The sequence below is a fragment of the Cupressus sempervirens genome, chromosome 9 (genome assembly GCF_028749045.1).
Source record: "Cupressus sempervirens isolate cs-2001-9-10 chromosome 9, ASM2874904v1, whole genome shotgun sequence".
NCBI lineage: Eukaryota > Viridiplantae > Streptophyta > Pinopsida > Cupressales > Cupressaceae > Cupressus > Cupressus sempervirens.
Window position 1 is genome coordinate 476,480,640 of NC_143126.1, and position 25,698 is coordinate 476,506,337.

A 25,698-nucleotide genomic window follows, 5' to 3' on the forward strand; every position below is an offset into this window, starting at 1 on the left:
TTTCATATACACACCTGACCCCCCCACCCCTAGCCCCCTCCCAAACATATAGTAATGGATATAAATAATTTTTATTCATGTGCATTACCTCATTAAAGGCCTTGAATATGTGTATGTTTTGTTGATAAATGGTGCACATGATAGTTCTTCCTCTGTTCACAGTGTTATAGATTATTCCCATAACAATTGAAACAACTATAGCATCCAGTCCTATCATTGACTCATACAAAAATGATCAAGAAAGTTAATACTTGTAGGAAGATAGAAAGAGAAGGCTTTCAAGATAGAGAAGCCGACAAAAAGAAAAGTGATCAAAATGGAACAATATCAGAACTTGAATATTTTATCTATACTTCAAGATTTTGGACTAATGAAATTTGAAATTAACATTATGATTCTGCAAAGTTGTCCTTGTATTGAATTTTAAAACATCAATGAAACCTTTAAAGTGGATATAGTGAAAATTTGTAACAATGAATGGAGGAAGAGGAAACTTTAGGTTGTGTACTTGCTGTAGTATCGATATATTTAATGGCCTATTGCTCATGACATGTCTTTATGTTTGTTGATTTTCATTATAAAGATGCACTATAAAAATTGATTATGTTTCTTGAACCTCAATGCTCTAGGAAACCTTCTTCTAGTACTAGGATTACTTGGAGAAGATATTCTAGTCTCAGTAATGTATACATGCAAAATGTACCTTTTTCTTAATTTTCTTACTTAGGGTCTCCATTTCAACCCTTTTGTTGAAAGTCTAATCTCAGATGTCGTTCCATCTTTCCATTGGTTGTTTGGTCTAAAAATGTCAATAAAATGATTCATTCATTCTATGCACTTCTACACTTTATTCATGTACCCACCCTAATTCTATATTTCCACAATTTGATGTTGTAGGTATTAAAACTACTCTATCCAATGAACATTATTCATTTAATGTAACTCTAAGACTAACTCATGCACCTTGCTTCCTGAGTTCCTTAGTTTGAAGTTGAGTAATAAATTAGATGATGAAATGTTCATTTTTAACTACTCCAACATTACATGATGAAGAAAAAACTTATGAAGCTTTCCCTCTTTCAATGTGAAGGTAGACTTTGTGGGCAATTACTATGATGCTAGTGAAAATGTGAAGTATGGGCTACCCACAACATTCAATGTGCCCATGTTGGGATAAGGAGAGATCCATTATTACAATGACCTTTAAACCATTGGAGAGTTGGAAAATTTTAGAGATGCAATTTGATAAGAATTAATTATTTTCTCAAAGTGGCTTGCCCAACCAAGACTAGGTTTAGGTATTTATGCTCAACAATTTTGATTAGATTAGTTTACAAAATGGTACTTCATTATAATAAGATAAATCATAGTCCATTCAAAAATTATTTTGTGTTATTTAGTTATTATGCTTCAAAAAACTTTTATGAAGGATGATGTTAAATACACTATTGAAGTGAAGAGTTGTTTGAGATCATATTCACAAGAGCTTTTCTATATTAAGTCAAAATATGATATCAATAGAAGAATTCAATTATATGATTTTTGTGAAAAAAATTCACTAGAAATTTTTCTTAGCAATCAAAAACATAGTTACTGTCATGTTTCTTGGAACCTTAAGTAGCTGAGTGATAGGCACTATTTGTTTTCTCAAAAATAATGGGAGGTGATTGACTCAGTCTCCAAAGGAAAGAGCTAGGCAACACAAACTCAACCAACACTACACTGAGTGAAGTTGTTTGACATGGGAACCAAGAGAGCTTGATCAAATTAGTTAGATAGAGGACCAAGTGGGCTCAAATATTATAGTGATCAAGTGAGCTTAGGAAAAACTAAGACTAAATGAATTGGTAAACATAGGAAAGACTCAGTTTGCACTAGAACCAGGTAAGAGTAGAGAACTTGGTTAACTAGGGTACCAAGTTACTTGGTGGTTGACCTATAGTCTAGTTTCTTCCACCATTAAAACATGGAGATAAGAACAAAGTTCTTGCAACTTTGATCTTCTCAAATACAAAACACAATGCAAAGATAGATAGGAAGGAGACAAAAATAAGCCAAATCACTAAATAGACTAATATTCTTTCTTTCTTTCTTTCTATTGACAAATTGATTCAACTATTACAAATTGAGGAGCATATTGCTTCAACCAAATTCAAAATACTTTAACCTACAACTTCTATTTTCAATATAGACTTATAACATTGGATGGATACATACAATAATGCTTCAAGCAATTATTTCTTGAATAAGACAAACAAAATGAGCATACAGAGAACAAGGAGATCAAGACTTGTGCTACTTCAACTTTTGATCTTCTTCCTAACTTCCTAGACCTTCATTTTTTTCTCTAAAAAATCTACTTTCTTTAGTTGACCTATGTCCTTCTTTCTTAGCATATTTTCCTTTTGACTTGTCTCAAAAACTCTCTCTTTTCAAAATTCAAACTCACCTACTATGTTTAATTCCCCAAATGGGTAGGTGGGTGGTTGGATCAAGGGGAAATTGAAAAATTTCAACAATTTTCTCTCATGACAATGTATAATACACTTAAAATTCAATGCATTTGAAGATCGCAACACAAAATTTGTGATTTTTCTCTTAAAATTGATTAATTCCCAATAGCATAGGCTTAAAAGAAATTAAATATAGCTTTATTGATAAAAAATTAAGACAAGAATAGCACAAATATCATTAAGAAGAATATAAGAAGCAAAATAGAGATTTATAAAATAGTTGTTCACTATATTAATTTAAAGAGATACTTTATATGTAAATATTACATAAATGTCATCAATTTTACAATCCTACAAATCTAATTTTAGATATAGACAAACTTAATTGATAAAACATCAATAAGTATTGGCATGACTATGTCTTGATTGCACTATAATTAGCTAATTGTGCTCATACACATTTAACATCTTCTCTTTGATTGCCAGTACTCACCCATTCAATTTTTCATTAATCTTAATTTATAAATTTGATTATTCCCAAGAATAGAAGTGATGAAAAGGGACTTATAATAGATTTTAATAAAATTGATTGTGCCAACATCAATAGGGTGATAATGAAAAGGAAACTAGCCAGAATTTTATGATTTTGATTAAACCCCAAAAAAATTAGGGTAGTGACAAAAAGGAATTTCATGGTATCAACTTGAAATTATTTTTTATTGTATGTGGGAGATATACCTAAAAATCATAAATTTTGGGAAAATCTAGAAATAATAAACACTCCAAGGACTATTTACAAAATTGATGACTCAAATCTACGGTCAGAAATAGTAGGAGAAACTGTTGTGACACTGACTACTTTTTCTATTATTTTCAAATCCATTGACTTGTCTTATTCCATTAACCTCCTCAAAAAAATAGACATTAGTATGATATTATGTTCCTTTCAATACTCAAATCATCATATGTGTACATATTTCTTAAACTAAATCAGATCTCTCAAGAAGAATGATTAAATTTTGTTTAGCAATGCACTTATAGCTCTTTAATTTTGCTGATCAATACCATGGAATGAACTTAGTATAGAATGCTCTTTCTTTTGTTCTTACTCAAGTAACCAAGTATGCATATAACTTCATATTCTTACACATTGAGCTATAGTATAATCTTAGATTTAAGTAAAGTTTAATTATAGCATCTTAAAACTATTCTTGGAGGACAAGATTGTATAGGAAGCGTCATAGATATACAAAGCTGATGGAGTAGAATATTACTCTCAATACATATGCCCAAAAAAATTGTATTACAAGTTGAGAATGTAAAAATAATGATGAAAATGTCAAAAATTTATTGCATTTGGTTAGTTACTGCTAGAGCCAAACACCAACCTAACTATCTAACCACATTCAACTCAGTAGGTGAGTTTGAATTTGAAATGAGAGGGGAAAAAAAAAATTTGAAAGACAAAAGGGAATGAATTTGATTCATTTTATTACTTAGAGGGAGATTAAAGGAGAGTAGATCAAAGTGTAGAGAAAGGAAGAAGATCAATAGATCAGAGAAAAGGAAGAATATTAACAACAAAGATTAGAGGATTAGAAGAAGGTTCACTTTTCACATTTTTAGTAGCACATGTTGAATCTCCTTGCCATTATATAAGTACATTTCTTTTTGTCCTAAGATGTAGTTATTTCTCTAGGCATTATTTTATGTAGCCCTTAGTGCTCTAAGTTAAAATTTTATTAGTTAAACTTTTAGTTTTTTTTCATTGAAGCTAAATGTTGGTAGATTTTGTGATAGTTTAACCTAGTTAAATAGAAAGCAAGAAAGTGAGCATACTTGGCATATTCTAGGATTCCTTCTATTTGATATTACATGTTTTGCACTTGAGATATTCATACTTGCAAGTTTTGAAGTTAGCCACTATGTATTTTACTAGAAGAAATGCTCAGACAATAAGTTTTTTAAACAACTCACTTGGTTCACCCTTTAACCAAGATCTCTCTTCTATTTTTCCTATTGAGTTCACTCAGTATCTTTGTTGACCAAGACCTCTCTGTCTAAGTGTTGGTTGGGTGTCAAGCTTGCCAAGCTCCACCTTCTTCTTTTACAGACTAAGTTCACTCAACAACCATTATACTAAGCTCCACCTTCCCTTTAGTGACCAAGCTCACTCGGTACCCTCTTGTGTCAAGTTTCCCTTAGTGTTGAGCTCATTTAGCTTCACTTGACACCATTTGCCTATCATTTGACATCCACTACATGTTGAGCACACTATCACCCAACACCTTCTTATGCTGAGCAAAATTTTATGTTGTAAAATTGAATTCTTTACATGGTATCAAAGCTTTGAGGCCCCACATCCAACATGAGTTAGGCTATTTGTTTATTCTAGGAAATTGACATGCTAGGAAATGCAAAAAAAATATGGTAGTAGCCACTATCCTTTAATGGACATAATTATGATACATGGGCAAACAAGATGAAAACCATAATGGTAGCTAATAATTTGTGGGAGTTTGTGATCAATGGATTCAATGATGTTATAGTTCTAACACTATATGTTGCCCTCACAAACCCATAGAAGACTCAGTTGAGAGATTGAAGGAGAAAGGATGCAAATGAATTAAGTCTAATTGAGGCATCAATGACAAAGATAGTCTTTCCCAAGATTGTAGTAGTAAATTTAGAAAAGAAAGAATGGGATATCCTTGATACAAGCTTCAAGGGGACTAATAAGGTTAAAGTAGTGAAGCTACATATGATTAGAAGGGAATTTGAGAGCCTTCAAATGAAGGATAATGAAAATATTGTAGAGTTTAGTTCAAGAATCTCCACTTTGATAAACTAGCTCAATCAAATGGTGAAGATTATGAAGAGTAGATGATTGTTGAAAAGATTTTGAGTTTACCTTAGAAATATGACAACCTTTTAATGAGAATTAAGGAAGAAAAGGACCTCACCACATTGACCATGGATGATTTGATGGGAACTCTTCAAACCCATGAGCACTAGATAAATAGATCAGCAAAACCTTCCCAAGAGAATTCTTTCAAGGCGCAAGAGAACTCAAGAGGTAGGGGGAGAGGAAGAAATGGCTCTAATAGAGGCTCAAGAAGTAGAGTTCATGGAAGTAATGGTAAAAAATGATGGTGCAAAAAGCTCAGGATGAGCAAGCAACCAGGAGGGAGCAAGCACCTCTCAAAATAGTTGTAGAGGAGGTAAGAAGATTTAAAACTCTAATAAGAGAAATTTTGATTGCTATTACTATAATAAATATGGGCATTATGCAAGAAAATGCTAGAAGAAGTAGGGTGATTAGTCAAAGAAGAATGCAAATGTGGTTGATATAAACATGGGAAATGAAAATAATCCCATAGCCTTCATCATGTGCAATATTGGTAAAGAAGGTAGGCCTAAGGTATGGTATTTGGATAATGGCTGTAGCCACCACATTAGTGGTAATGAAAGTTTATTTTCTCTCATGGATAAGACTTTCAAATCTAAAATTAAGATGTGAATCAATGGAACCATTCCCATAGTGGGCAAAGGATGGTATGCACTAAGCAGGGTGAGAAGATAGAGATACTGAATGTATATTTTGCCCCAAATATGAAGCACAATTTGATGATTGTTAGACAATTCATTCAAAATGGATACAAAGTACTCATGGAAAATGACAAGTGTGTTATTCATGAGAAGGATGGGAGTAATAAATTACTTGCAGTTTTCCAAATGACAAAGAACTAGATGTTCCCTTTGAGGATAGAGAAACATTTCTCTTCTCAAGTCAGTGTTGCACCTTCCAAGCATGCATATACAATAATACATCAGCAATCATCTCTTAAAAGTGTGATTGAAGACCCCTCCAAGATTTGGCATCTCAGGTATGAACATCTTGGCCTTGATAGTTTAAATTTTTTGTATAAGAAAATAATGATAGATGGTTTTCCAAGCATAGTAGATTCATATAACAATTGTGAGGCTTGCATTTTGGGTAACCAACATAGGCTTCCGTTTAATTATGGAAATTCTAGAAGGGCTAGAGCACCATTATAATTGGTGCATTATAATTTAGTAGGCCCTATGAAAACAACTTCTATTGTGGGGAGTACTTATTCTATGACATTCATAGATGATTTCAGTTGTAGGACATGGGTGTATTTTTTGAACAAAAAATTTGAGGCATTTGACAAATTTTCTGAATTTAAAGTCATGTCTGAAAAAGAATGTGTACATTATGTAAAATTCCTTAGATCAATTAGAGATGGGGAGCATACCTCCAACTTGTTTGTAAATTTTTGTAGGCAAAATGACATAAAGAAGGAGCTTACTACCAGTTATACTCCACAACAAAATGGAGTGGTTGAGAGGAAGAATGAGATCATTGTTGAAATGACTAGAAGCATGATGAAAGAAAAAGGACTCCCAACTAAATATTGGGGAGAGGTTGTAGCAATAGTAGTATATTTGATTAATAGGTCTCCCAAAAAGTTAGTTCATGAAAAGATTCATCTTGAGGCTTAGTCAATAGACATATGGACAGTTGAACACTTGAGAGTGTTTGGATGTATAGCATATGCACATGTGCCTAAGGAACAAAGGAAAAAGCTATATGAAAGAGGTGTGAAGTGTATCTTCATAAGTTATATGTCAGAATCAAAGGCTTATATATTGTATGATCCTATCACCAAGAAGATCATCATTTCAAGAGATGTAGAATATCTTACAAATTAGTCATGGGATGGCTTGGCTGATGTATCTTCAAAGACTTCAAGAAAAGTGTCAAGTAATGATGAAGAGGAAGATAGTGGTGATGATCAGGATGATGGAGTAGTCAACATGGATTGTAGACAAAGGAAAAAGGCAAGAAACCCATAACATGTCAAGCAATAGCTCCAAGAAGTTCAAGACAACCTCGTGAAAACTAGTAGTAGCTAGAATACTGAGAATTTAGATCCCACTCTCACCTCCCTGTTGCTAGGAAAGAATAAAAGTATAAGGGAGATATATCAAGGAGAATTATGATGAGAGTGTCAATTTTTCATTATTTTCTCATAGTGATCCAATTTATTTTGGGAAAGCTATGAAGGAAGAGAAATTGTGTAATGTCATGGATGAGGAAATATATGCTATTGAAAAAAATGTGACATGGGAGTTAACTAAATTGCCTCCCAAGAAGCAAGTAATTGGAGTGAAATGGGTTTACAAGACCAAGTGTAATGTTGAAGGAAAAATAGGAAGGCATAAAGTGCATTTATTGGTCAAGGGGTACAAGAGGTAATATGATAGAGATTATGATATGACATATACCCCAGTTGTAAGAATGTAAACCATGTGTTCTATCATAGCAATTGCAGCCAAGTACAAATTGAAGGTATATCAAATGGATATAAAATTTTCCTTCTTAAATAGTGTATTGAAACAAGAATTATATGTGGAGCATCCATCTGGTTGTGAAGTTCCAAGTGAAGAACACAAGGTGTACAAAATGAAGAGATCTCTGTATTGCTTTTAGAAAGCTCTTATTGACTCACATTTGATGAGCAATAGCTTTAGCAAAAGTGATGGTTAGTCCACTCTCTACATCAAGGTACTAAGTAGTAAAGGGTTGATTGTTTTCTTCTATATTGATGATTTAATATTGACTAGAAATGATAATTTCCTAATTGGTGAATTCAAAGAGACAATGAAGAATGAATTTGAAATGATAGAATTAGGTATAGAAGTAAAAAAAAAGCATAATAGCATCTTCATCTCTCAAGAAAAATATGCAAGATAGATCTTGGAGAGATTCAAAATGTAGAATAGTAAGGCAACCCCAACACCAACAACAATAGGTCTAAAGTTGAGTAAGGAATATTGTAGCAAAAGGGTGAATTCAACATTATATAAGAATATGGTTGGAAGTTTAATGTATTCAACAAAAATTTGTCCTAACATGATGCATAAAATCTAATATCCAAATTTATGGAGACACCAAAGGATTCCCATTGGCAAGCAAGAAAGAGGATCCTAAGGTATGTGAATGGTACTAAGGGGTTTTTGGTTTTATGTACTACAAATAAGGATTTTAAGTTGGTTGGTTACACCGATAGTGATTGGGTTGGAATTCTAGATAATGTGAAGAGCACTTCCAGCTACATGTTTCATATGGAATTGAGTGCAATTTCATAGGCATCCAAGAAGTAACCTATTGTTGTTCAATATATAGTAGTGAATGTAGCAACATATCAAGCTATTTGGTTAAGGAGAATCTTGACAGATTTCAATAAACGACAAGAGGATGAAACCACAATATTTTGTGATAACATCTCCTCAATTGCACTATCTAAGAATCTAGTCTTACATGGGAGAAGCAAGCACATTGAGATTAGATATCATTTCATCATAGAGTTGGTGGAGAATGTAGTTATCAAGATGAAATTTTGTATGTTTGAGCAACAACTAGCATAGATTTTTACAAACCCTTTGGACATTGGAACTTTTGTGCACCTAAGAAAGAGTCTTAGTGTAGTTGATTTGGGTCAAGAGTGATCCTTATTTTTTCATTTTGGTTTGGGACAAATGGGGAGTGTCAAAATTTTATTACATTTGGTTGGTTTCCCCTAGAGCCATACACCCACCTACCTACCTTACAACATTCAACTTGGTAGGTGAGTTTGAATTTGAAATGAGAGGGAAAAACTTTTTGCTAAAAAAAAAAGGTAATGAATCTGATTTATTTCACTAGTTAGGGAGAGATTAGAGGAGAGCATAGCATAGTGCAAAGAAAAGAAGAAGATCAATTGATCAAAGCAGAGGAAGAATATTCAAAACAAAGATTAGAGGAAAGGAAGAAGGTTTATTTTTTGTGTTTGTAGAAGCATATATTGAATCTCCTTATCTCTTTGTAAGTCCATTTTGTTTTTTCCTAAGTAGTAGTGATTACTCCAAGCATTATTGTATGCAACCCTTAGTGCTGTAAGTTAAAGTGGTGTGAACCATTGCACCAAAATACTGAGGTTTTAGTGAAGGCCGCCTACAAGGATCATAACATCCCACCATGCTCCTTAGTCTAGACTTTAGGCTAGATGTGCGCCAATATGGTGGGCCCTCCATTAGCTATATGAGCCTTAGATGAACATTGCAATGTCAATGTTGCTAACACTTTGAGACTCAAACTTGGGTGGAGGCTGTAATGCCACATGGTGCAAACCAAATGGTTTGTACCATATAGTTTCATCAGTTGAAGTTTTAGTGTTTTTTGGCAGAAGTGGAATGCTTCTTCTTGTGCCAAGTAACTCAACACCATTTTACTATCACTTGGCATCCACTACATGCCAAGAAAACTATAACTGAGTAGGTGTTTGTGCTGAGAAATTTTTTATGTTTTGAAGTTGAATTCCTTATAGACAAGTTGATAATTTGAGTATGAGTTGGATATGTCTTAATGAGAAGGACAATGCTAATTGGTAACAGAAATTGTAACACTCAACATCATTCAATCATGATAGAATAAATTCAAATAGAAGTAGCATATATAAATATATAAAATACAAAATAAGAAACAAAAGTGCTCCAAATAGAAGCAACATTTCCAAGATATCAAAAGTAGCACAACTTATACAACAATAGAATTGTTCTTATAATAATAGAAGAGTATGAGAAAATTTGATTATCAGAATTGAGCTACATAGAATATTAAAATGTATAAATAATAAAATAGTAATTGAAGATGAAGGAATTTCTTTACACAAAGAAAATCAAAATTTAATCAACAAAGGCGTGTGGAAGACCACAAATTTTCAAGCTTATCCAACTAAGTAATGTTCCCGAATATATGAAGTAACTTTAATTCTTACTCATTAAATTTATTCTATTCAATTTTGTTCCTTGTCCCAAAGCTACAACTCCTAATGATTTTCTCATTAGAATTAAATGCATTTAATAAGCCACCCTAAATAATGTAACGTCAAATGTCACCCAAAAAATTAGCTCCATGTAGTCAAAATATAGGACCCATCAATATCTTTCTTTATCATGATATGATTGGACTATCTTGAAAACTTAAATTCTTTGGCAATATCAAATGATATGCTTACATAGAAAGTTTAATATTATAAACAAGTACAGAAATTTAGTCATCATTTGGACACTATTAAGATTTTCTAATTCTAGTACCTTGTTATTAGAAATTTAATGCTAGTGACTAGTAAATAATATTATAGTGATTCATCAGACTCTCAAGCATAGATTCATCATGCCTTCAATATTTTTGGAAGAAATTGCATTTGGATATTATTATCCATACCATAGTAGCAAAAACCAATTTTAGAAATTGAAATTAAAGGTCTTTTCAAAAAATAAGGATCTAATCTGAGGAAGTTCACAAAACCAAGAAATGTAGGAAAATAAATATTTTTTTAATACAATTCTTGATTTTGTTTAGCAAAATTTAAGTACACATATAATAGATATTGATTAGTAATAAAGAAAAAAATATTTTACTCTTTGGAAGGAATCCATCCTGTTGTGTGATCAGTCTAGAGATTGAGATAACTTACATCACACAAAATCAACTCCCTCTTTTTATTTTTGTTTAATATGTGTTTGAGTGTTTTACTTTACAATTTTATGTGTTTTAGAACTTGAGGAATCTATTGTAGTAGGATATAGACCAAAGTGTTAGAATAGACAAAGTCATTGAAATAGACCACATCCACATCATTATCCTATTCCAGCTAAAACTACTATTAACTCTACCATGTGTGTGCATGATTGAATATGTCTTCAAACACATGGAAATGTTGTTAAGTCAAGTGTTAGTGCTATCACATTACACCATCCACGTGTACGCTCCATACTCCTTGTTTGTAGCTAGAAGTCCTCTATTTATAGAGGCTATCTAATCTGTATTATTGTGCAACCAAATTAATAAAACATTTTTTTTTATCTATTGTCACCACTTTCTTTCTTAGTTTTATATTTTATCATGTTATCAGAGCATATTTTGATTCAAGGGCTATGATATAGTTCTTTTCTCTAATATATTGCTATATTAGAGCATCTATGATTCACATGCTATGGTAGGATTTGTTTGTATGAAATCTGATTTATTTTCTTATTGTTTAGTTGAATAAAGATTTAAAAAAGTGTTGAAAATCATAGTAAACAAGATACCAAATCATAGAAAGAAAGATACTATTTTTTGTGTAGTTCTTAAAAAAATATTATTGAGTAGTCTGGGCTTTATGTTGATTGTTAAATTTGTGATTTTATTTGAGTATATTGATGTTTTATTTTATTTTTATTCATGAAGTTTGTTTTTTAAAATGTCACATAGAAGATATGTTGCTGCCAAATGAAAAGAAAGGTTGATCATTGAAGTCAATGTCTACAATGAATAGAAACTGTGATTATTAAAATAGTGATGGTTGTAGCAAGAGGTGGATTATTGATTGTACCCAACACTTCAAAAGTTTTTACATATTGATGAACCATGTATCTAAAAAATATTTCTATAAAGCTAGTGAGCACAATGGCTGATTACCCATGCGACTCGGTAGATGGATTATTTTTCATATGGACTCAATATTAGTATGCATGAGAAAAGTTTAGTGCTAGTTTCCTCATTATTGGAACAATATTTTTTGTGAAGTTTTAAGGGCTTTTGGTAATCAAAAACCACTTTTTTAGGAAAATTTATTGAATGGTTTGTGGTAAGCCAAAACCATGTTTAGGTGAAGAAGGGTTTGTGGTAATCCAAAGCAGCTTTTTTGGTTGAAACATCCTAAAGAATTTTTTGAAGAGTTTTTTGTAAGATAAAACCCTTTTTTTGGGTGAAAGACCCTAATTCATTTTTTTGAAGAGTTTGTGGTAAGCTAAAACCACCTATTTGGGTGCATAACCTAAAAGTTTTCTAAAAGTATTATGGTAAGCCAAAACCACTTGTTTAGGTGAGAAACCCAAAAGGAAAATCAATTGCATTAGTTGGGGCAAGTCCCAAATGGTTATGGGTCACCAGTTAAAAACCTATATTATATTGACACAAGGAACAAATTGATAATGAGAAGGAGAACTATTTTCTTTTAATTTTATAAAATGGGTATCTAACAAGGCTCAATGTTGAGAACTATTCTATTTGAATTTCTTATCATAATTTCTTCCACATAAAGAGTTTTTAGTGGTATAAATTAAGGTAACGTGTTAGAATAGACAAACTCATTGGAATGGACCAAGTCCACATCATTCTCCTATTACAATTGAAATTGTAGTTAACTCCATCATGTGTATGTATGATTGGATATGTCTTTAAACACATGGAAAAGTTTTTAAGTTAAGTGTTAGTGCTCTCTCATTAAACCATCCACATGTATGCTCTAGACTCCTCATGTGTAGCTAGATGTCCTCTATTTGTATAGGTTATCTAATCTATATTATTGTGCAGCCAAGCTAATAAAACACTTTTGTTATCTGTTATCACCACTTTCTTTCTTAGTTCTATATTTGAATAAAAAGGACAAGACATTTATGAAAGATTCCATGTAGAATATGTTTCATGCTTGTTAAGAATGTTAGTGAAGAAATTATTCAGAGCTATTTGTTGGTTATGTGATTATGTTCGATTATGTAGCTTGTCAGGTGCATGCATGTGGCAAGATAAGGCACTCTAGAAGGATTCACCAAATAGATAGGTGAGGAAATGAAAATGCAAGCATCAAAGTATCTTGAATCTTTTGTTGTAGGTTTGAAGTTCCAAAGAACCCTTTTTGTGTAGATATCTTGGTGTCAACAAAGATGGTGTAGATATTGCAGTTAAATTCTATCACAAACCTTGCTACATATACAATTTCGTGGTGGAAAAATGGGTAAAGGATTGCAATAGAATGGTACATGGTTGTATTTTTTATTGGACCTTATGTGATTGAGCTATAGTGCAATGTGATCCTAGTAAATGCATGACATGTTTTTCTCATCAGGTTGATAGAATTTTTGTTGTTTCTCATAGCCTCTATACCAATGCATTCATCAATAATTTATATTTTTTGTTCTTGTTCTATTCTTGCTAACACAATTGAATTATATAATCTACAATTTTCATAAATTGATATCTTGTGCATGGGAAGTGGGGAGTTTGCAGTTATCTAATTTTATGTTCAACCACATCTATATAAAATGGGGTAGAAATTTAAAATAGATAAGGCACTTTAGTTTTTTTGATAGAATTTATCAAAGAGACATCATGTATGTAAGGCACTTGAATTATTTAATATAATTCCTCAAAAGAGTATCATCTCTACAATACCATTGTTTCACAGATATTGAAAATTGGTTTTTGTTTTAGTCTGTTATAGCAAAAAAATTGGAAGATGTAAAGCCACATTTCACAATATTTTTAATTACCCTTTCTAAAATTCCAAAATGGGAAGTTTCCAATAGGAAAGATATCTCGAAAATCTTAGTAGCAAGATACTTTATGTCATATGTAAAAGATATAATTTTGTTATCAAATGCACTAACTAAAATTTCCTAGGTAGATATATTTCCATAACTCGGAAACATGATGCATGTTTAATTGGCGATGAATGAAAAATGTGGAAGTTTAGACAAAACATGTATAACTATCCAAGAAAACATGCATGAAAAACTTGGAAGCATACTCAATACATTTTTAACTTCCTATGTTTGTATTACGAGGAAGCCTAAACAATGAATGACATGGAATGATAGATAAATAAAGTATATTATTTAACAAAATGAATCAAAAGTGTTTATCACATGCAATAAAATTTATCTTGGAATCCAATTTTAAGTGTAATATGTAAAGCGAAACTCTTTAGTATTTTCCAAGATCCTCACTAATTACCAAAGTGGGAGCTTTGAAACAATGAACTCCATCAAATTATAATGGTTTAAACATCTATCTAAAACATAGATTTATCGACAAGGAATGAAAATGGTTTGACTTAATTCTTCTAAGTGATTATCTCATGGTCACAATTTCAAGATGTTCAAAAAAATGATTTATTAAAAAGCTTGATAAAAATTTTAAGTAAATGTGATTTGTAGGTGCAAAATCAAATTTCATAGCTTCTTCTAGAATTGTTCCTACCTATGCCAAAATGGGAGATTTGGGCCACAAATATGTGGAGGAAGGGAGAGATATAATTTATTATATGTAAATGATAGAAGATTTTTGTCAAATACTAATATGACATGGACATCCATCATGTTAGGATTAAACCTCAAATAGAAAAAATAATTACATGAAAATATAAACAATATCATAAAATAATAGATCACACAGAAAAGAATAGAAGACACCAAGATTTAACATGGTTCACCCAAACCTTGGGTTATGTCCACCAAACAACAAATCTAATATTATTATGATCCAATGATTACAACTTGATTCCAATCCATAATCCTGTACAACTCAATACCACCACAAGAACCAATTTTTGCATCACACCTTATGAAAAAATCCCTAACCCTAAGCCCTTTTATACAAGTATTTTTTCCACTTTACAATTGAAATTAATTACAAATGTCAATTGTAAAATCTTGATTAAAATAGCCCCACCAAGAAATTATGGAGTATGTATAATACTTCCCTGATTAGTCACCGAAATCTAACAATCTTGCACTTGGGGATTGATAAGGGTTCAAATTAAATGATAATCTCCCACTTGGAGACTAATCCTGTAGCTATGTCACTACTCCATGAGGCTCCCACTGGATCAACCCACCCTAGACTCTGTTGTTCTTTTATTCATGTTCAATCTAGAAGACCAACCACAGTTAAAGAGGAATTCAAATTCTCACTTGTCACAAACTTTGTAAACATATCCACTAGCTTGTCATTTGGATGTATCTCTCTAGGTTTAATTGTCCATCATCCAAAAATGACCAAATGAAATGGTACCACAACTGAATGTGTTTTATTTTTGAAAGCAAAGCTAAATTCTTTGCAAGATGAATGACACTCCAGCTATCTATAAACAAATAATTATCCCTCTGAGGGTGTCCCAATTCTTCCAAGAAGAACTAAAGCCATATCATCGCCTTGGCTACATCTATAGTAGCAAAATACTTTGCCTCTATAGTAGATAAAGCATTAACCTTCTATATCTTAGAAACCTAGCACATGACTATCCCACCAATAGTAAATACATAACCTATAATACACCACCTAGTATCAATATCTCTTGCCAAATCTGACTCAATATAAGCCTATAAATTAGTAGTAGAGCCCCTAAAATGTAGACACTTATTGGATGTTCCTCTCAATGTTATAATTTTTTAGAATAACTAAGAGGGGGGTGAATCAATTATTCAAGGTCTAGATGTACAAAAAAAACTTTTCACTTGGATTAGTGAATTCATAAAACATTCATATCTATGCATGCATCCAAGAAATCACTAAAACTAGTGAGTTACTATTAAATGAACTTGAAAAATTGTAAACATGAAACATAAAAGATTCATCAACATGCTTGACACTATGATTTAATGTGGAACCCAATTTGGGAAAAACTACCAGTAACATGCTACTCAATTTCACTCTTTTGAAGTGATTCCCTATGAAAGGAAAACCCTATTAAAGGTTGCAAAGAACACTATTAAATGTGATCCAATTAAGGGATTTCAATCACCCTATTATAAGTGAGCCTTGTTAGAGGACTTTAGGCCATTAACTTGGAATGCCACCTGAATAAAGGATTTTCAAATGACTATTAGGTCAACCTTATTCCAAAGAATATACCCTAAACTAATACAATTTTGAGAGAGTAATAGTAGAGCTTTGATTGATACAACTTACAACTTATCTTATAGATTATAAATCACTTTTTAGTCCTCAATTTTACTTGGATTTCATACTTTACAGTTTTGATAGCTTGTCCATCCTTCAAGCATATATCTCCTTAAACCTTCTTGCTTAGCATGTTAATCCAGTCACTTAATGAAGCATAGTCCTTGACTTCCTATCTTCCTTCTTTTATATGTTCTTTTCCTTCTCTTCTCTAACCTTTTGTACTCTTAATTCATGACCAAACATTCCTATAAATAGGAAATTAAGATACTTTTCCATTTTCCATTGTCCGTTTTAAGGTTTGGACGGGTTAATTAGGATACAATGTACCTATCTCATATTCCATCTTTCTTCTAAAAAGTTCTTCTAGAATCCATTTGAGTTCACCTAAAAGAAATTTAATTAAAATTTTGTGCCACCAACTCATCAACCTTATCTACCTAGTTAAAGACTTCAAGAAAACAAACTTGTTAGCTCAGATTTGGTGAATCTTTGATCTTTCTAATAATGTAGTAGCTTGACATTATTAATCTTTCTATGCTTGGCACATACTACATTTCTTGGGATTAGCTATGAATTCACTCGGCATCAACTTAAGTTTATTGATGCTCAACATATAATGTGTTGCTCAGAATCAACTGTGAATTCACTTGGCTTCAACTATTTTACTCGGCATACACTAGAATTTTCTTTTGCTTGGCTCCAACTGATTTTTTTCTTGGCTTGTACTAACTTGATCAACACCTACTAACAACTTTGCCAAGCTTCGCATGTAGTCTTTTTGTAACTTGTTCGTCTAAAGTTTCTAAGTATCACCATCCTTCGTAACCTCAAGTAGATTATCAATACATCATGTCATCATTTTCTTAACTAATCCTTATACTTCATTACATAATCATAACTCAACCTTCCTCTAGGTGCTATTGTTACATCTTATTAATCAAATCTTCTTCATTAATCAACTAAGTGATAGTACTTTAATCTTATAAGAAATTGTCTTACTAGCAAAATAATAGTTTGACATCAATGACAAAACAATGATTGAAACATATTTTCTACTTCAACAATCTCCCTCTTTCAATAATCTCTTTCAAAAATGATATTTTCAATTAGATCTCAACAATTTCCCTCTTTCACATTGATGGAAAACCAAATTGATCAACCAAGTTATTTGAGTGGTAAACACGTTGTTCAATGAAACTGACTAAGTTAAAATAGTAAGACAATACCAAAAAGAAAACTCGTATCAAAATTTCTTCCTTTATCAGCATCTTCCATCTTCTATTTAGGTTACAAAATTCTTTGTTATGAATCCCTCTGAGTTTCTTCTTGTAACTCCCTCTTACTAGGTACATTAAGAGTTCTCCCTCTTCAACAACATCAACAATTATCTCCCTATCAGATAGAAATCTCTTAATATCTTCCTCTGATATACTTTCTCCCTTTTGATCAGTGGAATATCTCTTGTAACTCCCTCTGATGATGATTAATTTAATACTCTTTCTCTATCTTTGACAACAATGCCAAACACATATCATCTTTTCATCTTAAAATGCAGATATAGAATTTTGTAGTATCTATAGTTTCTCCCTATGTCACTTTTATTGTGACTATTTTGGAGTTTCAACATTTTGACTACTTGAGGCAACACCTACAGTAAGATCCTCTGCATCAATTTGTGACATTTGGCAATCAACTTATTCGATGCAAGCTAGTCATCATGTTATTTAGATAGCCTTTGATAGGGGTATCACCCCTAATTTACCTCTTAGATATTCATGTGCATCTTTAGGTAATGGCTTGGTGAAGATATTAGCAATTTGTTCCTTTGTGTTAACATACACCATCTTTACCTCTTTATCTTGAACTACCTCTCTCAAGCAATGATACTTGATCCTAGTGTACATCAATGGATTCTTTGATATATTGATAGTACTTGTGTTATCACATTAAAGTATCATTGGTTATGTTATTTCTTCCTTTAATCCTTTGAGTAGCTATTTGATCCATACAATATTTGTGTAGTTTATAGTAGTAGAAACATATTCATTTTTAGTGGTAGACTGTGAGGTACAACTTTGTTTCTTAATAGTCTGGACATGTAACTAATCTCTTACCTAAGAAAAGTGCTTCTCCACTAGTGCTCTTTCTATCATCTATTTTGTCAGCCTAGTCAGCATGAGTGTAAGCTCTAAAATCAAACTTCTCATTCTTTTTGTAGTATAGGCCAAATTCTTTTGTTCCTTTCAAGTATCTCATTATTCTTTTCACAACCATTAAATGATTCTCCATGAGATTTGTAGAGAATCTTACAACTATCCCTAAAAATAATGCAATATCAGGTCTGCTATGTACAACATATTGTAGCTTGCCAATCATAGACCTATATAGTATTTGATTCACTTCAGTAGAATCATCAGTCTTTGATAGTTTGTATCTTGTCACCATAAGTGTACTTACTAGTTTTGAATGTTCTAGTCCAAAAAATTCAATATTTCCTTGATGTACTTTGATTGAGTGATAAATATACCATACTTTATCTGATATACTTACAATCCCACAAAGAATTTGATCTCTCTAAACATTAACATTTCAAATTCATGTTTCATCTGATTTGCAAAATTCTTACATAAAGCATCTTGTCATACAAATATTATATCATCAATAGAAATTTTAGGTAACAGAATACCTTTACCTTTTCTATCTTTATGTACATATTCTTGTTATCATCAGTTCTTTCAAATCCAATTTTCACAAGATACTTATGAAGTCTTTCATACCGTGCTCTTGGTGCTTGTGTCAAACCATAAAGAGCTTTTTGTAGTCTACATACCATATTCTTATTGTTATCATCAAAAAATCCTTGAGGCTATTCTATGTAAACTTATCCTTCTAGTATGCCATTCAGAAATGTAGATTTAACATCCATCTAATAGACTTTGAATCCTTTGTATGCAGCATAAGCAAGTAGAGTTCTTACTCCTTCTAATCTTGCAACAGGGGAAAATGTCTCTTCATGGTCAATTCCTTCCTCTTGTGCATATCCTTTGAAAACTAGTCTTGCTTTCTTCCTTGTGATTTCACCATTTTCATGTAGCTTATTTTTGAATACCTACGTGGTGCCAATCACATTTTTGTCTTCAAGTCTAGGAACTAGACTCCATGTTTTTTCTCTCTATCTACTTAATCTCTTCTTCCATGGCTTTGCACAAGTCAACATCTTCTAATGTATCTTTTACTATCTTTGGTTCTTTTATGCTCAACAAACATGATTTAATTCTCAATATATTTCTTGTCATTGGTCTAGCATCTTTGTTAACAATTATTTGATCAGCAGGATGATGTCTTCTAACATATTTGGACAATCTTGGCTTAGCTCTTGCTTCTTCATTTTGTCTTTCATCTTCAGAGTCACTATGTATATCTTTATCAAGTATCTTAGCATTTTTTTCATGTACACTAACCTTAGAATCATAATGTGCAATTCCTTCATTCTATAATGCCACATCTATATACAGCTTAGTTCTTGAATTCAATTTGGCATTCATAGGATGTGACTCGATAGTTACTAAAACTTTCTACTAGTTTCCAACTTGATTTGCACTTTCTTCTTTAGTGGGCATTCCTTCATAAAAGTATACAAATGATTTGTATTCTTATGGATTTTTCATAGGTTCAACATCATATACTTCTGTATATTGATCAAAATTCACATTTTCAATTTCCACAATTTTGTTAGTGTTAGTAGTTAAATACTTGTACACTTTACTTTTTGTGGAGTAGCAAAGGAATATACCTTCTTTACGTTTTGCATCAAGCTTACCATTTCTAACATCTTTAAAAATGTAACATTTTCTCCCAAATAACTTAAAGTATTTTACATTGGGTGAGTATCCATACCATAGTTCAAAAGGTGTTGAATGAGTACCTTTCTTGATTTGCACATAGTTCAAGGTATAGATAGTTGTACTTATAGCTTCTCCCTAATGTTTTAGAGCAACATTCTTTTCCATCATAAGTGCCTTGGCATAATCCATTATTGACTTGTTTCTTCTTTTAGCAATTCCATTTTGTGGAGGGGTTCTTCTATCATTATAGAACATTTCAAACTCATTTGATGTGAATTCTCCTCCTCTGTCTGATTTCAAACATTTCACACTTTTACCTATTTTTTTCTCAACTTTTGACAAGAACCATTTAAACATTTGAAAAGAATCAGATTTTTGTTTAAGAAATATGACTATCATCATTCTAGAATAGTCATCTACAAATAACATTATGTACTTGTCTCCCTTGTAGTTGTACACTTCAATTGGTCCACACAAGTCAGTATGAACAATCTCTAGTATCTCTTTAGAGGTATAAGTTTTTTCTTTTGAAACTTGACTTTGTCATTTTGCCTAGCTAATGTTATTTGCATATCACATTATCAGGCTTTTTCAACTTGGGAAAACCTCTAACTTTCTTCATGTTACTAATACTAATCAAGTTATCAAAGTTAACACGATAGAACCTTTTGTGCCATAGCCATACATCATCAAATTTTACAACAAGGAAAGTAGCATTGTCTATATCAAAGTTAAATAGATTGCTTCTAGTTTGATCACCTTTTCCAATCCATTTCTCATTTTTGTCATATATCTTAGTAGTGTTGATTTTGAATTCAAAATTTCATCCCAAATTGTTTAGTTGTGACACACTCAATAGATTTTAATTTAGTCCTTCAACATAGTAAGCATTGATCTTATCCGTGAGCTTGATGGAACCTTTTCCTTTTATCAAACATGGAGCATCATTACCAAATCTTACACTATTTCAATCATAATAGTTAAAGGTAACTAACTTGCTTTTATGTCTTGTCATATGATGTGAGCATCCACTATTAATGATACATCTATTATTTTTGTCCACACAAGTCACAAGTGTAATTGTCTCATCTTCATCAGATTTGTCCTTCATTGCAACACAAACTACTTCATAATCATGTTCATCTGAATCATCCTCTTTAGCAATGTTGCACTTCTTACCTTTCTCTCTATAATATTTTCTATCTTCATTTCTTCCACCTCTATATTTATTACTTCCTCTATAGCTTTTAGCAACAATATGACCAATCTCATTGCAATTAAAACAAATGATAGGCAACTTTCCTTTGAATTTGTCTTTTCCTCTATGGGATTTTCTTGCTAGTAGTTCTCCCAGTTGTTCAACATCTTCTCCATCAATATCACTATCATGAGAAACATGTTTTATCTTTCTTTTCTTCTTCTACTTTTTCTCATCAGGATCTTTTAGTAACAACTTTGCGTTGAAAGAAGATTCAAGACGCTCTTGTTTGTAATTGTCAAAGTTAGATAGCTCAAAAGTAGTGAGTCTACGTACTAGACCTTCAAGAGTTAGATTTTTTCCTAGAATACATCTCAAATCTTGGATTGTAGAAAATCTAATAGCATAAATAGGTAGTTGTGTTCTTAAGACTTTACTTAAAAATCATCATCATCTATATGTCCAGTATCTCCTCTTATTGCACTAACAACTTCTTTTATCCTAGCAACATATTGAGCAATATTCGCACCTTCTTCAATTCTTATGTCATCAAATTTACTTTTGAGGCTCTTTGATTTGGCTCTTTGAACATTTTTTTCCCCTCCATACATGGTTTGCAAGGCATCCAACATTTTCTTTACAGTGTCACACCCTTTGATATTATCAAATTCTACATAGCTTAGGGCAAAGGAAATCTCCAACATCACCTAATTGTGTTCTTTTTTCTTCTTCATATCTTTAGTAGTTGGAACTCCAGTAGGATCAACATGTTCCACTAAGATGGTGGATTGTGCATGATTTCCTATTCCTCTAAGATGCAACTAAATCAAAATTTTCCATGCAAGAAAGTTGTCTCTGTTAAGCTTGAGAACTTCTCTTTTTGACATCTTGATCTTTATGCTTCTAGTATCTTCAAACTAGTCCTCTTCAGTAGATGCCTCTAACACTAATTATTAGAATTATTTAGAATAATTGAGAGGGGGGTGAATAAATTATTCAAGGTCTAGATGTACAAAAAAAACTTTTCACTTGGCTTAATGAATTCATAAAACATTCATATATGTGCATGCATCCAAGCAATCAATAAAACTTGTAGGTTACTATTAAACCAACTTGCATAAATGTAAACATGAAACATAAAAGATTATCAAAACACTTCACATAATTATTTAACATGGAAACCCAATTTGTTAAAAACCACTAGTAAAATGCTACTCCTTTTCACTCTTCTGAAGTAATGCCCTGTGAAATGCCAACTTTATTAAAGGTTATGATGCACACTGTTAAATGTGACCCAGTTAAGGTATTTCAATCACCCTATTAGTAGTGATCCTTATTACAGGACTTTATGCCATTGACTTGAAATGCCACCCAATTAAAGGATTTTGAAATGACTATTAGGTCAACTTTAATCCAAGGGATTTACCCTAAACTAATACAATTGTTAGAGGATAATGGTAGAACTTTAATCTGATACAACTTACAAATTTTTTTGTAGATTATAGATAACTGTTCAGCCCTCAATTTTGAAAACTTTTTCATCCTTCAAGTATATATCTCCTTAAGGCTTCTTTCTTAGCATGCCAATGCAGTCACCTTTTAGGTCAGTTAATGAAGTAGAGTCCTTGACTTCCTATCTTCCTTCTTTTCTCTATTCTTTTCCTTGTCTTCTTTGACCTTATCCACTCTTACTTTAGGACTAGACATTCCTATAAATAGGAAATTAACATACTTTTCTATTTTCCATCATCCATTTTAGGGTTTGGATGGATTAGGTAGGATATAATTTATGTACCTCATATTCCATCTTTCTTCTAGAAACTTCTCCTGGAATCCATTTGCATTTACCTAGATATGATTTACCTCAAATTCTGTGCCACCAACTTATCAACTTTATTTTCTACTTGGTTTATAGACTTCAAGAAAACAAACTTGTCATCTTAGACTTAGTGAATCTTTGATCTTTCTAATAATGTTGTAGCTCGACATTATCAATATTTTGATGCTTGACACATACTGTGTTGCTCGACATCAACTATGAATTCACTCAGCATCAACCAAAGATTACTGATGTGTGACACATACTATGTTGCTTGACATCAATCGTGAATTCACTTAGCTTTAACTATTTTACTCAGCATACACTACAATTTTTTTTACTTGGCTCCAACTGATTTCCTACTCTACTTGCACTAACTTTTTTGGGCACCTACTATAAACATAGTCAAGCTTGGCATAAAGTCTTGTTGTAAGTTGTCCTTCTAAAGCTTCTAAGTGTAACCAACCTTTGTAACCTCAAGTAGATTATCAATACATCATTTCATCATTGTCATAACTGATCCTTGTACTTCATTACATAATCATAATTCAACCTTTCCTCTAGGTGCTATTGTTACATCTTATTGATCAAATCCTCTTAATCAATCAACTATGTGATAGTGCTTAAATTTTATAAGCAATTATCTTACAAGAAAAATGGTAGGTTTGAAATCACTAACAAAACAATTACCAAAAGACATTTTTTGCTTCAACAATCTCTCTCTTTCAATAATCTCTTTCATCAATGGTCCTTTCAATCAGATCTCAACAATCAAATATCTAAGAATCCATTTAACTATAGTCCAATGGTCAATTCCTAGATGACTCATATACATTCTAATAACTACCATTGCATGTGCAATATCTAGTTGAGTATAGACCATAGCATACATCAAGCTTCCTACAGCTAAAGCATAAGGTACTTTAGACATCTTTTCCTCATCTTTGTGTGTCTTTGGACACATCTCCTTAGTCATCATCCAAAAATAGAATAATGTAAACATAGAACAATGTAGTTGTCATCATCTAACCTCTTAAAATAAAAAAAATGATATGCATGACACCTATCGTATCCATGCTCATGCACAATCCTATCAAATTTCAGATACCATTACCGAGGTGCTTCTTTCTAGCCATATAAATTTTTCTTCAATCTGCACACTATGTTCTCCTTACCTTTGACGTCAAATCCCTATAGTTGAGCTATATATATCTCTTCATCCAAATAGCCATGAAGGAAAGCTATTTTAACATAAAGCTTCTTCAAATGCAAATTTTTCAGTAGTTGCAAAACTTAAAATAGTGCGCATAGAAGTCATTTTAACAACAAGAGATAATATCTCATCAAAATCAATGCCCTTTTCTATCCAAATCCTTTTATAACTAACTAGGAATTAAATATTTTCTTATCTCCATCCTCTTTTTTTAACCTATAAACCCATTTATTCTCCAAAGCCTTTTTACTTGTACGAAACTTGCATAAATCCCATGTCTTATTTTTTAGCAAAGAGTCCATTTCTTCTTTAATTGCATACAATAACTGAATCTTTGTATCCACTTGCACAACTTCATCATAACATTCAAGTTCACCAATTAGTAAGTAAAATAGAATACAATGAAGGAGAAAATATTTTTGGAGGTCTACTCATCCTTGTTGACTATCTAAAATTCACTAGGGTGTGTAGTATTTGTTTTCCTAGTTGTTGCACATCATGAGAAATTGTTGCAATATCAAGTTTCAGAGTATCATCCAGCACTACATAATAATTTTCTTTCTTCTCATGTTCTTGCAACAAATCTTTGCACAACACTTTTTCATTGAATATGACATCCCCACTTCTTATAATTTTATGATTTTCAAAATCCCAAATCCTATAACCAGATTCATTAATGTCATATCCAACAAATACATATTTCTTTGACTTAGCTTCCAGCTTGGTTCTATTTTTAGAATCTGTATGAGAAAATGCTTCACAACCAAAGGTTTTGAGAAAAGAAAAACTCACCTTTTTACTAGTCCATGCTTCCTCTAGAATACCATAACCCAAAGGAGTAGTGGGACCTCTATTAATAAAATATACAATAGTATTGATAGCCTTTTCCCACGTGAGAAATACTTTGTTTGAAGTGGAGGGCTTTTCATATAGTTTCGCTAGGTTTTGCATCAACTTTTCTACCATCTTCGCTTTTATAATATTAAATGCCACCGATGGTGTCAAGCATAATCGAATGCTTCTAAGCTCCTTTCTATCTAAAAGATCTCAGTTGTCATTTTTTATAAATCCATCATTCTTGGTTTCTCCTTCCAACAACTTCCATAAATCCTTCTGATAAAGATAGTCCTCCATTTGCATTTTCTATAACTAAAAGTTTTTCCCATTAAACTTGTCACTCTTTAGCTTACCCTTGTCTACCATTTCTCCCACTCAACTATGAGACTTTTTTGTAGAGGATAACTAATTTTTTTTTTTGGCTCTAATACCACTTGTTAGAATTAAACCTTAGACAAAAATAACAATTATATGCAAATATAAACACTATTAGAAAATAATAGATCACACAAGACACCATGATTTAACATGGTTC